General features: G+C 46.3%; 1 protein-coding gene and 1 pseudogene across 1 annotated transcript in view; both read right to left on the bottom strand.

Annotated features, from left to right (window-relative positions):
- The window catches only part of LOC126474799 (uncharacterized), a 120110-nt gene that overhangs the window by 17043 nt on the left and 89627 nt on the right, over positions 1–13440 (bottom strand). The window lies entirely within an intron of this gene.
- On the bottom strand, positions 5979–6097 carry LOC126476487 (5S ribosomal RNA; annotated as a pseudogene).

The raw sequence follows: 13440 nt of genomic DNA, 5'->3' as shown, positions 1-13440 counted from the left end.
TGCCTACGAGGTCTCATATACAGAGTGGAGAAAAAAAACATGATAATAAGGTCAGACGAGGAACAGATCAAACTTTCGAATTAATCATAAATCGCAAATGCATTGCTGTGGATTTAAGACCATAAAACGACAGCCAATCAGCGACGAGCGTGTGGAGGTTTGTCCGGTAAGCGAACGTTTGTGGGTGTGTCTAGCAGCGCAGTTTCGTCCGGCGGAGCTGCTTCTGTGAGCACCAATCATCTCTTCGACAATGTTAACCCTATACCGATGCTGGGAGCAGAAATTTTGAGCATTTTCTGTAAAAAATGGGATCGGAGAAAAATCAGTATTTAAAGTTTAATTTCTGTCTCCTATTTCAAGTTTGGGCAACGGCCTTGCCGCAGTGGATACACCGGTTCCCGTGAGATCACCGGAGTTAAGCGCTGTCGGGCGTGGCCGGCACTTGGATGGGTGACCATCCAGCCGAAATGCGCTGTTGCCATTTTTCGTGGTGCACTCAGCCTCGTGATGCCAATTGAGGAGCTACTCGACCGAATAGTAGCGCTCCGGTCAAAGAAAACCATCATAACGACCGGGAAAGCGGTGTGCTGACCACACGCCCCTGCTATCCGCATCCTCACCTAAGGATGACAGGGCAGTCGGATGGTCCCGGTGCGCCACTTGTGGCCTGAAGACGGAATGCATTACAAGTTTAGTTGACCGTTTCTGATCTACTGGTTAAAATAAAAATTCGTTCTAAGACCGATTGTTCACTGAAAACCATAGAGAAAACTACACTGCCAACGTAGGTTTCTGAAGTGCTGCATGCGTCTTATGATATGAAGATGGCCAGTGACGGCCCAAATCGATAATTTATTTAACTGAAACTGTTTGTGGTTGTGTGGGACGATCAACTGTTTTAATAATAAGAGTTCTGTTCGCAATGAGACCTTCAGAAAAAATGGTTCAAATGGCTCTGAGCACCATGGGACTTAACTTCTGAGGTCGTCAGTCCCCTAGAACTTAGAACTACTTAAACCTAACTAACCTAAGGACATCACACACATCCATGCCCGAGACAGGATTCGAACCTGCGACAGTAGCGGTCGCATGGTTCCAGACTGTAGCGCCTAGAACCGGTCGGCCACTCCGGTCGGTTATGAAACCTTCATTGAACCGCCGGCCGGTGTGGCCGAGCGGTCCTAGGCGGTCCAGGCTGGAACCGTGCGACCGCTACGGTCGCAGGTTCGAATCCTGCCTCGGGAATGGGTATGTGTGATGTCCTTAGGTTAGTTAGGTTTAAATAATTCTAAGTTCTAGGGGACTGATAGCCTCAGATGTTAAGACCCATAGTGCTCAGAGCCATTTGAAACATGTTTTTTGTGTGCTCACCTTGTACATTAAGTACAATTATTCTTAAGTAAATTAGGCAACCTCTTGCAGGATAAAAGTGTTTCACCGTCAGTTTGGGTGCCCAGATCGTCCACTCGCCCGAACACCGGCCTGGCAGTGTTTGTGTTTGCGGTGGAACGCGCGCCAGGCCGGTGTGCGCCGCTTCACGCTCTGTGGCAACTTTCTCCGGAGCAGCGAGCAGCGGCGGAAAGCGGACACCCGCTGACTGGCAGCTCCGCTTCCCTCTCGCTCTCCTCTCTCTCTGTCTCTCATTAGAGGCCCCACCTGCTCCCGTTCTGCGCGGGCGAAAGCGTCGCCGGGCCACTCTGCCGACTCCAGATCTCACTATACTCCTACCAATAACATCATCGGCCACAAACCAAATGTTACAATGTGTGTGAAATCTTATGGGACTTAACCGCTAAGGTCATCAGTCCCTAAGCTTACACACTACTTAACCTAAATTATTCTAAGGACACACAAACGCACCTACGCCCGAGGGAGGACTCGAACCTCCGCTGTGACCAGCCGCACAGTCCATGACTGCAGCGCCCCAGTCCGCTCGGCTAATCCCTCGCGGCGGGCCACAAACATTGTGATGCATGTAAGCCGTAGACGTCAAATATTTCCAGGTTTCGTACATCATAATTCTATTTTCACCCAAAACAATTGACAGAAAGTCCTCGTCATACCGTGTATAGTCCCTTTATATAGCTGTACTAGCTGGCAAACTCAGCACTGGGCCCGGGTATTCATTTTGGCAATTTTCTATGAGAACAAAAAATCAAATTTGTTTCTACTGTAATATCAAAGATATTTCATTTCTATGTGTTCGTGAAAACACCTTTGAAATTATGAAACAGTTGCAAAAAAAAAAAAAAAAAAAAAAAAAACGCATAACGTACAGACGTATAGGTACACAGTATCCCGAACAGCTCCTGTATGCTGGGCGCAGCTGCTTCGCGTGTCTTCAGCGCGATTTTGTAAACGTCTGTGTAGCAAAGCCTCTTCGTATTTCTATAGATGGCTATTGCTTTCGCCTAAAGGCTGTTGGCGCTTCGCAGTTGAAAGCTGTCAATCGAGCTGCCAGGTGTCAGGGATTTCCTTAAGTTGAATCGACTGTAGAAGTGTCTCAGTCGTAAGAAAAACAGTGCATTAAAACTTCATGTATGATGCGGTATTTTTTCACACATCTCGGTGTTTATGACGTCGTATCTCTTGAATTATGTGTCATACAATGATATTTTCGTGTAGGGTCGGCCGCGGTGGCCGAGCGGTTCTAGGCGCTTGAGTCTGGAATGGCCCGACTGCTACGGTCGCAGGTTCGAATCCTGCCTCGGGCATGGATGTGTGTGATGTCCTTAGGTTAGTTAGGTTTAAGTAGTTCTATGGGACTGATGGCCTCAGATGTTAAGTCCCATAGCGCTCAGAGCCATTTGAACCATTTTTTTTATTCGTGTAGGTACATTAAGTGTCATATCTGGATAGTGTCTGCGAAATATATTGGGAATATAGTAGCAAAAAATAATAATAAATTTAAATGTCATGCATAATGCTGCAGTTTTTCTTGTATCTCATGGTTTCTGATGTCATATCTTCTCAACTATGGTAGGTAGGTGGTTCTCACCTTACAGAGATTATTGTCTGTCAGTAAGCAACATTTGGTTGAAATCAGTCCAGTGGTTTAGGAGGAGATGTGGAACATACAAATATACATAAATACATTTTACAATATGTATGGATAATTACAGAGATACCGGTATTAACTTCACTTTTTCAAATGGACCATCGAGTGAGGTGGCGCAGTGGTTAGGATACTGGAGTCGCATTCGGAGGAAAGACCGTTCAAACCCGCGTCCTGTCATTCTGATTTAGGTGTTCTGTGTTTTCCCTAAATCGCTTCAGGCAAATGCCGGATGGTCCCTTTGAAAGGACACGGCTGATTTCCTTCCCCGTCCTTCCGTAATCCGAGCTTGTGCTTCGTCTCTGATGACCTTGTTGTCGACGGGACGTTAATCTCCTCCTCCTCCTCATCTTCAAATGAACATATAGCACTTTTTTCCCATTGTAGCTCTAAGAGAGGCTTTTCAAAGGCGTTTCACTATTCAAAATTCGTTTAGTAGTTTCGAAAAAATTGCAATATCTAGAACTTGGGGTTAACATGTTTTGAACATGAAACTGATTATCTGTCTTAGCTGGATGTTCGTGTTGTTGCACGGGAACGAGCGGGGATCCAGCATGATGCAGCTAAGAATGTCTACTTACAAACGCGGAATAACGAAGACATGTTTCATTTAAACCCAACTCTAATCACACTAAGCTACATGGGGTTGGACTTACGCAACAACTGGAAGGCAAAAATCATGACATCTAAGAACGATTCACCTGTAAGCTACAGTAACAGTACTGTTCCTTTTTCTATCAAAGCCTTAAATTTCCATTTCTGTCTTCAAGCGTTCGAAACGCACCCTGCAAGACACGTCGTCAGTCGCTGACGCAAGAACTTTCGGAAGACTGAAGAGATTCCTCCGACATCACTGTACATACTGCAAGGGGTACGATATTTTAAATCCTCTCTGGTCGTTGGAATTTGTTCAAGGTTTGCTCTCTAAGGTTACCGGGAAGATAAAAAGTCCAATGGCGTCAAATGAGGTGAACACGCAGGCCAACTGATAACGCCTTCACGTCCTATTCAGCGGTAAGGAAAGAGCTGAATATTTTCCTAACACCAGTCAGTACAAAGCCTTCATGCCGGGACCATATGTTATGTTGTTGTGGTTTTCAGTCAAAAGACTGGTTTGATGTAACTCTCCATTGTACTCTATCCTGCGCAAATCTCTTCATCTCCGAATAACTACATCGTTCTGTATCTTCTTACTGTATTCATCCCCCATCGTTCCTCGAAATACGTGATTCCTCCAAATACGTGACCCCTTGATGTCTCACAATGTGTCCTATCAACAGATCCCTTCTTTTATTCAAGTTGTGCCACGAATTTCTTTTCTCCCAATTCTGTTTCGTACTTCCTCTGTAACACCACATTTCAAAAGCTATATTCTCTTCTGTCTGCATCACTTACCGTCCATAGTTGGCTTCCATACATGGCTATACTCCAGACAAATACCTTCAGGAAAGTCTTAGTAACACTTAAATCCACATTCGATGTAAACAAATTTATCTTCTTCAGAAACCATTTTCATGCCATTGCCCTCTACATTTATATCCTCTCTACTTCGGTCATCATGAGTTATTTTTCTGCTCAAATAGATAATCTCATCTACTACTTTAAGCGTGTCGCTTCTTAATCTAATTTCCTTTGCATCACCTGATTGAATTCTACTACATTCCATCATCCTTGTTTGCTTTTCTTGATATTCACTGTATATCCTCCTTTCGAGACATTGTCTATTCCGTTCAATTGCTCTGACGAGTCCTTTCTTATCTTTGACAGAATTTCAATGTCATCGGCAAAGCTCAGCTGCGCGGAGTGGTCGCGCGGTTTGAGGCATCATGTCACGGACTGCGCGGCACCTCCCGTCGGCGGTTCGAGTCCCCCCTCGGGCATGGGTGTCTGTGTCCGTCTTGGCATAAGGTAGTTTAAGTTAATTTAAGTAGTGTGTAAGTCTAGGGACCGATGACCTAAGCAGTTTGGTCCCTTAGGAATTCATACACACTTGCATATTTGGCAAACCTCAAAGTTTTTTTGTTTTGTTTTTTTTCTCCCTGGTCTCAAATTTCCATTCGAAATTTTTCTTTGTCTCACTACCTTCTCAACCGCTGCTTTCCTTTCATGATGCCAGTCGCTGTGGCCGAGCGGTTCTAGGCGCTTCAGTCCGGAACTGCGCTGCTGCTACGGTCGCAGGTTCGAATCCTGACTCGGGCATGGATGTGTGTGATGTCCTTAGGTTAGTTAGGTTTAACTAGTTCTAAGTTCTAGGGGACTAATGACCTCAGCAGTTGAGTCCCATAGTGCTCAGAGCCATTTTTTTTTAAATGAACACAAAACATGGTGTTTGTAGTCATGTAGTATGTGTCTTGAAATTACTGTTAATATTGTTACATCAGTCACGATGTTTGCCAACGGTGTTGCGCAGCGGTAAACCGGTTCCTGTCAGATCACCGAAGTTAAGCGCTGTCGGGCTGGGCTATCACTTGGATGGGTGACCTTCCGGTCTGCCGAGCGCTGTTGGCAAGCGGGTTGCACTTAGTCCTTGTGAGGAAAAGTGAGGAGCTACTTGATTGAGAAGTAGCGGCTCCGGTCTTGTAAACTGACATACGGCCGGGAGAGCGATGTGCTGACAACATGCCCCTCCACATCCGCATCCAATGACACCTGTGGGTGAGGATGACACGGCGGCCGGTCGGTGCCGTTGGGCCTTCATGGCCTGTTCGGGAGGAGTTTAGTTTTTTTGACACGGTAGTTTATGGGTATAAATTAAAAAGATCGCAGAAAATTTAAACGAAGGCAGGATTCGAACCTGCGACCGTAGCAGTCGCGTGATCAGCACATCGCTCTCCCGGCCGTTGTCAGTTTTTGTGACCGGAGCCGCTACTTCTCAATCAAGTAGCTCCTCAGTTAGCCTCACAAGGGCTGAGTGCAGTCGGCTTGCCAACAGCGCTCGGAAGACCCGGACGGTCACCCATCCAAGTCCTAGCAAAGCCCGACAGCGCTTAACTTCGTTGATCTGACGGGAACCAGTGTTCCCACCACGGCAATGCCGTTGGCATTTTACCACTACTACCTTCAGAAATTTAAAGAGTGTACTACAGTTAACAGTGTCAAAAGCCCTCTCCAAGTCTACAAATGATATGGTTTCCTTTCCTTAACCTATCTTCTAAGATACGTCGTAGGGTCAGTATTGCCTCACGTGTTCCTACATTCCTCCCAAATCCAAACTGATCTTCCCCGAGATCGGTTTCTATTAGTTTTTCCGTTCTTATGAAGAGAATTTGTAACCATGATTTATTAAACGGATAGTCAGGTAATATTGACAACTGTCAACACCTGCTTTCTTTGAAATTGGAATTATTACTTTCTTATTGAAGTCTGAAGTATTTAACCTGCCTCATACATCTACGCATTTCACGTGGTACTTCCTATAGGAGAGCAGTAACACTTCGGTAAGAAATTTTGTTTAAGCCGTTGAAGTTTCACCAATGACGTAAGGACCAGTCACACAATCTCCTGCCGCAGCCAGTGCTGATTCTCAGCGGCCCAGTAATCCATATTTCTTACATTCAGCTTCGTATGGGTATTATTTTTTGGTGGTGGTGGTAAGTTCCTATGGAACAAAACTGCTGAGGTCATAGGTCCCTAGGCTTACACACTACTTAATCTAACTTAAGCTAACTAAGGACAACATACACGCCCGATGGAGGACTGGAACCTCCGACGGAGGGAGCCGCGCGAAGCGTGTCAATGCGCCCTAGACGGCGCGGCTATCCCGTGCCGCGGTATGATTGTCAAGGCAGCTTCATCGGTCAACAGAGTTCTTTGACGAATCATCAAAACCAACCGACAGAAATCCATGGCCCTTTTGCGGTTGTAATGGGTGACTTGCTGGTAAAGTGACAGATAATAAGGATGGAAGCTATGCGTACGCAAGAGGCAAACAAAGCTGGGTTGACTTATTCCAGAAATAGTTACAGTTTCTCTGGAGACAACGTGTGAATTATGATGAACCACTGTCAGAAGATTTATTTCGCTCGCTCCGCTCGTTGCTGGCTTGCCACCTACCCTCCACGTAGTGCTCCACTGTCCTACCAACATCAGTTCTGCGTTTTCGCTGAATTTCTATTCTTGATGGGCACAACATCTGTTGGAATAACTTTCTGCGTATAACTCAGCTGTTCTCTTTGCGTTCCTTCATTAGTCTCCGGAAAAAATAGGGTGTTTAGTATCTCTTGGTCTGTGAAAGACATTTGTTTTTTCAACTCAACTTGCTCTCCACACACGTGAACGACACAGACAGAATGAAAGCTACTTCTCCTCCGTGCCTCTTTCACACAGGTATCGTGGTGGTGCAGCACTCTGTTTCCTCCTTATCGAACGTGATGTATTTTCTTCTTTGGGAATGAAACCACGAACTTCCACATACGACAGCAATCGGTTTTATGTTCAGGTGTGTACTATACGCAGGAAGGAGCTACTGGGGTAGCGGAGCACGTGTGGACATACGTGTCGGTTTTTTGAGGACGGAAAAATCTCCACAGATCCAGTAAGATATCCTCTGAGTCCAAAGAGCGCAGTTTTCATCATAGCAGATCGGAGAAAGAAAATATTAATGTAATATTAGATAACTGCAGGAATGTCAGTGAGAGGTCCCGGAACTAAAGTCACTTATAAACGCGCACATAGTACTACGAACAGAAAACTGGATGAAAACAGATGACAGCAGCAATAAAACTCTATAATCCTATTTGAATGTATAAGGACCGATCAAGAAGTATCCATCTGAGACCGTTGCTGCAGCGGATTTGCAAAATAGCGGGTATGTAAGTACCGACATTTAGGCAAGGAATCAGGGCGGCATTCGTGTCTTTTCGTCGTGGGTGCGGTACACGTGGAAAAGTGAGCTATGGCGCCGTTATCAACAAATGCGCCGAACCGGACTAACATGCTGCTATTCTTCTCCTGGCTACCGAGGTACAAACACTAGTATACATCCATCGGAGAAAGAAGAACGTGTGTAGGGCAGCATATATGTCGAATGGTGCGGCTAGTTCCATGCTTTAGATGATCCATCACTGAAGTGGACATGGGATTGCGTCTGGTCATAAACTGTAGAAATAACAGCTGCACTTTTTATAAAATATATTAATTACGCGACCAGCTTCGACACTACGTTAATGCTGTCTTCAAGCTCCCATGCGAACTGAATGATGACATCCAATTCTCAGCGCATTAGGACATGTACCATGTGTATTCACTGCTATCATGGATTCTCTCTCTCTCTCTCTCTCTCTCTCTCTCTCTCTCTTTCTCTCTCTCTCTCTTTCTCTTCTCAGCGCTGCATCAACTATCTGCTTCCACCGCCTTCTGTCTCTCGCAACCTCTCTCCACCCTGTGCAAATTCCTAATGCTGCAATGTCCTTCTCTATGTTATCTTTTCACCTTGTACGGGGTCGGCCCTATGGTCTTGTTGCCTGGAGAGTTCATTCAAATGCTTTCTTGGTGATTCTGCTGTTTTCCGTTCTAGTCACATGTCCAGCCCATTGCAGCCTCCTACTTTTTAATTTCTGGGTGATAGTGGGTTGCTTCATTAACTGATAAATTTCATTGTTCTTTCGAATTCTCCATACACCATTCTCCAACACAGGTCCCTACATTTTTCTCATTACTTTTCTTTCGAAAACATTCAGTTTTTCTCTTTCATTCTTTGTAAGTGTCCAGCTTGCTGAACCGTACAGTACTACGGGGCAGATGATAGTGTTGTATATCTTCATTTTTGTGGTGATAGACAAAGCTTTACTTTTTGTGGATTGCTTAGTGAGTACAGACATCTTGACCCAGACGGTATTCTTTCATTTATTTCCATTGTTATGATATTTTTACTTTTGAAACGTGATCCAAGGTATTTAAACTGGAGAACTTTTCTGAATTTAGAATGCTGGTCTATTTCAAAGTAAGGATTTGGTTTTATGACTCGACTTATTTCCATATATTCGTTTTTCTCTTGGTTAATCAAAAGCCCCATTTTGCTGGCACTGTGCCTGAGAGATCTGTACATGTCTTTCAGTTCTTCTTCAGTTTCACTCAGCAACACTATATCATCTGCATAAGCCAGGAGTTTTACTTCACTGTGTTCGAATCGGAGACCATTGTAAATTACTCTCCCGAACCACTTTCTCTAATACAGGGTTAAAGAGGACACATGAAAGAGCGTCCCCTGTCGTAAGCCTTTTTTAATTGGAAAGGTGGAGGATATGGATCCTCTGAACTTCTGTGGAAAGATTCTACTTACACGAGTTGTGCACTGCAGCCACTTAACAATAACTGCCTAGGAGTTTAGACGGCTGTAGTGACCACATCGTGGAAATGAATAGAGACCAGTGAAGAGACGTGGTACCTGTCCTGTTACACAGAGGGTAGGATATCACCATTCACTTTGCACAGGGGCCTGAAGATGATACTAACTTAGTGTCGAAACCGGTAACATGGTTAATATTCACTCCTGGAAATGGAAAAAAAGAACACATTGACACCGGTGTGTCAGACCCACCATACTTGCTCCGGACACTGCGAGAGGGCTGTACAAGCAATGATCACACGCACGGCACAGCGGACACACCAGGAACCGCGGTGTTGGCCGTCGAATGGCGCTAGCTGCGCAGCATTTGTGCACCGCCGCCCACAGTGTCAGCCAGTTTGCCGTGGCATACGGAGCTCCATCGCAGTCTTTAACACTGGTAGCATGCCGCGACAGCGTGGACGTGAACCGTATGTGCAGTTGACGGACTTTGAGCGAGGGCGTATAGTGGGCATGCGGGAGGCCGGGTGGACGTACCGCCGAATTGCTCAACACGTGGGGCGTGAGGTCTCCACAGTACATCGATGTTGTCGCCAGTGGTCGGCGGAAGGTGCACGTGCCCGTCGACCTGGGACCGGACCGCACCGACGCACGGATGCACGCCAAGACCGTAGGATCCTACGCAGTGCCGTAGGGGACCGCACCGCCACTTCCCAGCAAATTAGGGACACTGTTGCTCCTGGGGTATCGGCGAGGACCATTCGCAACCGTCTCCATGAAGCTGGGCTACGATCCCGCACACCGTTAGGCCGTCTTCCGCTCACGCCCCAACATCGTGCAGCCCGCCTCCAGTGGTGTCGCGACAGGCGTGAATGGAGGGACGAATGGAGACGTGTCGTCTTCAGCGATGAGAGTCGCTTCTGCCTTGGTGCCAATGATGGTCGTATGCGTGTTTGGCGCCGTGCAGGTGAGCGCCACAATCAGGACTGCATACGACCGAGGCACACAGGGCCAACACCCGGCATCATGGTGTGGGGAGCGATCTCCTACACTGGCCGTACAACACTGGTGATCGTCGAGGGGACACTGAATAGTGCACGGTACATCCAAACCGTCATCGAACCCATCGTTCTACCATTCCTAGACCGGCAAGGGAACTTGCTGTTCCAACAGGATAATGCACGTCCGCATGTATCCCGTGCCACCCAACGTGCTCTAGAAGGTGTAAGTCAACTACCCTGGCCAGCAAGATCTCCGGATCTGTCCCCCATTGAGCATGTTTGGGACTGGATGAAGCGTCGTCTCACGCGGTCTGCACGTCCAGCACGAACGCTGGTCCAACTGAGGCACCAGGTGGAAATGGCATGGCAAGCCGTTCCACAGGACTACATCCAGCATCTCTACGATCGTCTCCATGGGAGAATAGCAGCCTGCATTGCTGCGAAAGGTGGATATACACTGTACTAGTGCCGACATTATGCATGCTCTGTTGCCTGTGTCTATGTGCCTGTGGTTCTGTCAGTGTGATCATGTGATGTATCTGACCCCAGGAATGTGTCAATAAAGTTTCCCCTTCCTGGGACAATGAATTCACGGTGTTCTTATTTCAATTTCCAGGAGTGTATTTTATAAAAAGTGCTGTTGTTGGTATTGTTTACGACTACGAGTTCCATGCTGATTGCGATTCGACACAAAATGCCCCCATATCGTTACGCCATCTCAAGTAGGAAACACTCGAGCACGCGCCAAATAGTTCCGACCTCCTCCCATATGACTATCGCGCCTTCGGTCCCTTCAAAAGACGTTGAAGGGTCAACGATTCCTGCCAGACAAGGATGTGCAGCAGGCAGTTACGGAATTCACGCAGCAGGACGCGGTGTGTTAACAAACGAGCATCTTCAAACTGATGCGAAGGTGGGATGATTGCCTCCGTGCTCATGGCGAGTTTGCCTGATTGAGATACCGATTCTAGACTGTACGGCCTTCGAACGGAAACTTTTTGATCGCCCCATATATATCGCAAAGATAAGTTGAACGCTGGTGGTTAACGCGAGTTTATAGCCATAAAAATACTGTAACATCTGATTAGATTAGTACACATTCCGAATGGGAAATAATTTAGGTGAACAGAAATATTAAACGTGGATCAAACAAGGTCGTCATATGCTTGTATAGACTCCCTGCCTCAGCAGTAGTAGTGGCGGAACAGATGAAAGGAAACTTGGAGAGTATTTTGCCTAAATTTTCTGGTCATTCTATAGTTCTAGGTGGTGATTTTAACTTGCCAGCTCAAATGTTCAAATGTGTGTGAATTCCTAAGGGACCAAACTGCTTAGCTCATAGGTCCCTAGACTTATACACTACTTAAACTAGCTTAAAGTAAGTTATGCAAAGAACACCACACACACTCATGCCCGAGGGAGAACTCGAACCTCCGGCGGGCCGGCCTCTGTGGCCGAGCGGTTCTAGGCGCTTCAGTCCGGAACCGCGCTGCTGCTACGGTCGCAGGTTCGAATCCAGCCTCGGGCATGGATGTGTGTGATATTCTTAGATCTAAGTAGTTCTAAGTCAAGGGAACTGATGACCTCAGATGTTAAGTCCCATAGTGCTTAGAGCCATTTTGAACCTCCGGCGGAAGCGGCCGCGAAGTTCGTGACATGACGCTTCAAACCAAGCGGCCACTCCGCTCGGCTAACTTGCGAACTATAGACTGAAAAACTCAAGTGATTAGGACAGGTAGCAGGACAGAGATTCATGTGAAATTGTTCCAAAAATTACCTTGAACAGATAATCAGAGAATCGACTCGTGGAGATAACGAGCTGCTGGTGACAAACAGATCCGAACTTTCCGACTCAGCCTAGAATGGGGAATCAGTGACCATAAGGCCGTTACAGCATCGCGAATACGGCTATAAACAAATGTACAAAGAAAGCCAGGGAGCTATGTCTGGTTAGTCAGAGCTATAACAAACAGATTTTAGATAACCTGTGTGGTCAGCACGAAAATTTCATCACCAGCAATAACAACGTAGAGTGTCACTGGACAGTTCCAGTGCATTGTACAATACGCTTTAAACAGGTGGAACTACATGCCGTGCAAAGTTGTGAGAGACGGAAAAGACTCGCCATGGTTGAGCAGCCGTGTTACAAAACTCCTACGAAAGCAAAGAGAAATTTGTTGCAAATTTAAACGAGTAAACAAATCGAAGCCATCTCTCTTGATCAAAATAGCGTCAATACGAAGGACGACAGATGAAAGGCCGAAATACTAAACGTCCTTTTCCAAAACTGTTTCACAGAGGACGATCGCACTGTAGTGCCTTCTATGAATCGTCACAGGAACGACAAAACGGCTGATATCGGAGCAAGTGACTGTGGGATAGAAAAGTAACTGAAATCGCGCAATAGAGGAAACGTTACTGGCCCTTACGTGATATTTGTACGATTCTGCATACAGTATTCTAATTGCAGTATATCGTCGGTCTTTGGAGGAGCGAAGTATTCCTGATGATCGGGAAAAAAGAACAGGTCATTCACGTTTTCAAAATTGGTCGTCGAACAGACACACAAAACTATAGGCCTATATCTCTGACGTCGGTCAGGTGTAGAATTTCTTAGCACGTTTTCTGCTCTCATATTAAGACGTTACTGGAGGCCGAAAATCTTCTATGTAGGAACCGTGTTCAGAAAACAACGATCATGTGAAACCCAGGTCACTCTGTTTACCTAAGATAGATGCCGTGTTCCTTGACTTCCGAAAGGCGTTCAATACAGTTCGACAATGTCGCCTATTAAGAGCGTACGGAATACCACACCACCTCTGCGATTGGGCTGATGAACTTCTAGTAAATAGGACACAGTATGTCATTCTCAACGGAGAGAAGTCTTCAGACGCAAAGGTAACGTCGGCAGAGCAATCAAAAAAATGGCTCTAAGCACTATGGGACAGTCATAAGTCCCCTAAACTTAGAACTACTTAAACCTCACTAACCTAAGGATATCACACACATCCATGCCCGAGGCAGGATTCGAACCCGCGACCGTAGCAGCCGCTCGCTTCCGGACTGAAGCGCCTAGAACCGCTCGACTACAGCGGCCG

Source organism: Schistocerca serialis, chromosome 4 (assembly GCF_023864345.2).
Source record: "Schistocerca serialis cubense isolate TAMUIC-IGC-003099 chromosome 4, iqSchSeri2.2, whole genome shotgun sequence".
Taxonomy (NCBI): domain Eukaryota; kingdom Metazoa; phylum Arthropoda; class Insecta; order Orthoptera; family Acrididae; genus Schistocerca; species Schistocerca serialis.
Note: the sequence above shows the minus strand (reverse complement) of the source record. Positions and strands in the feature narration are given on the sequence as shown.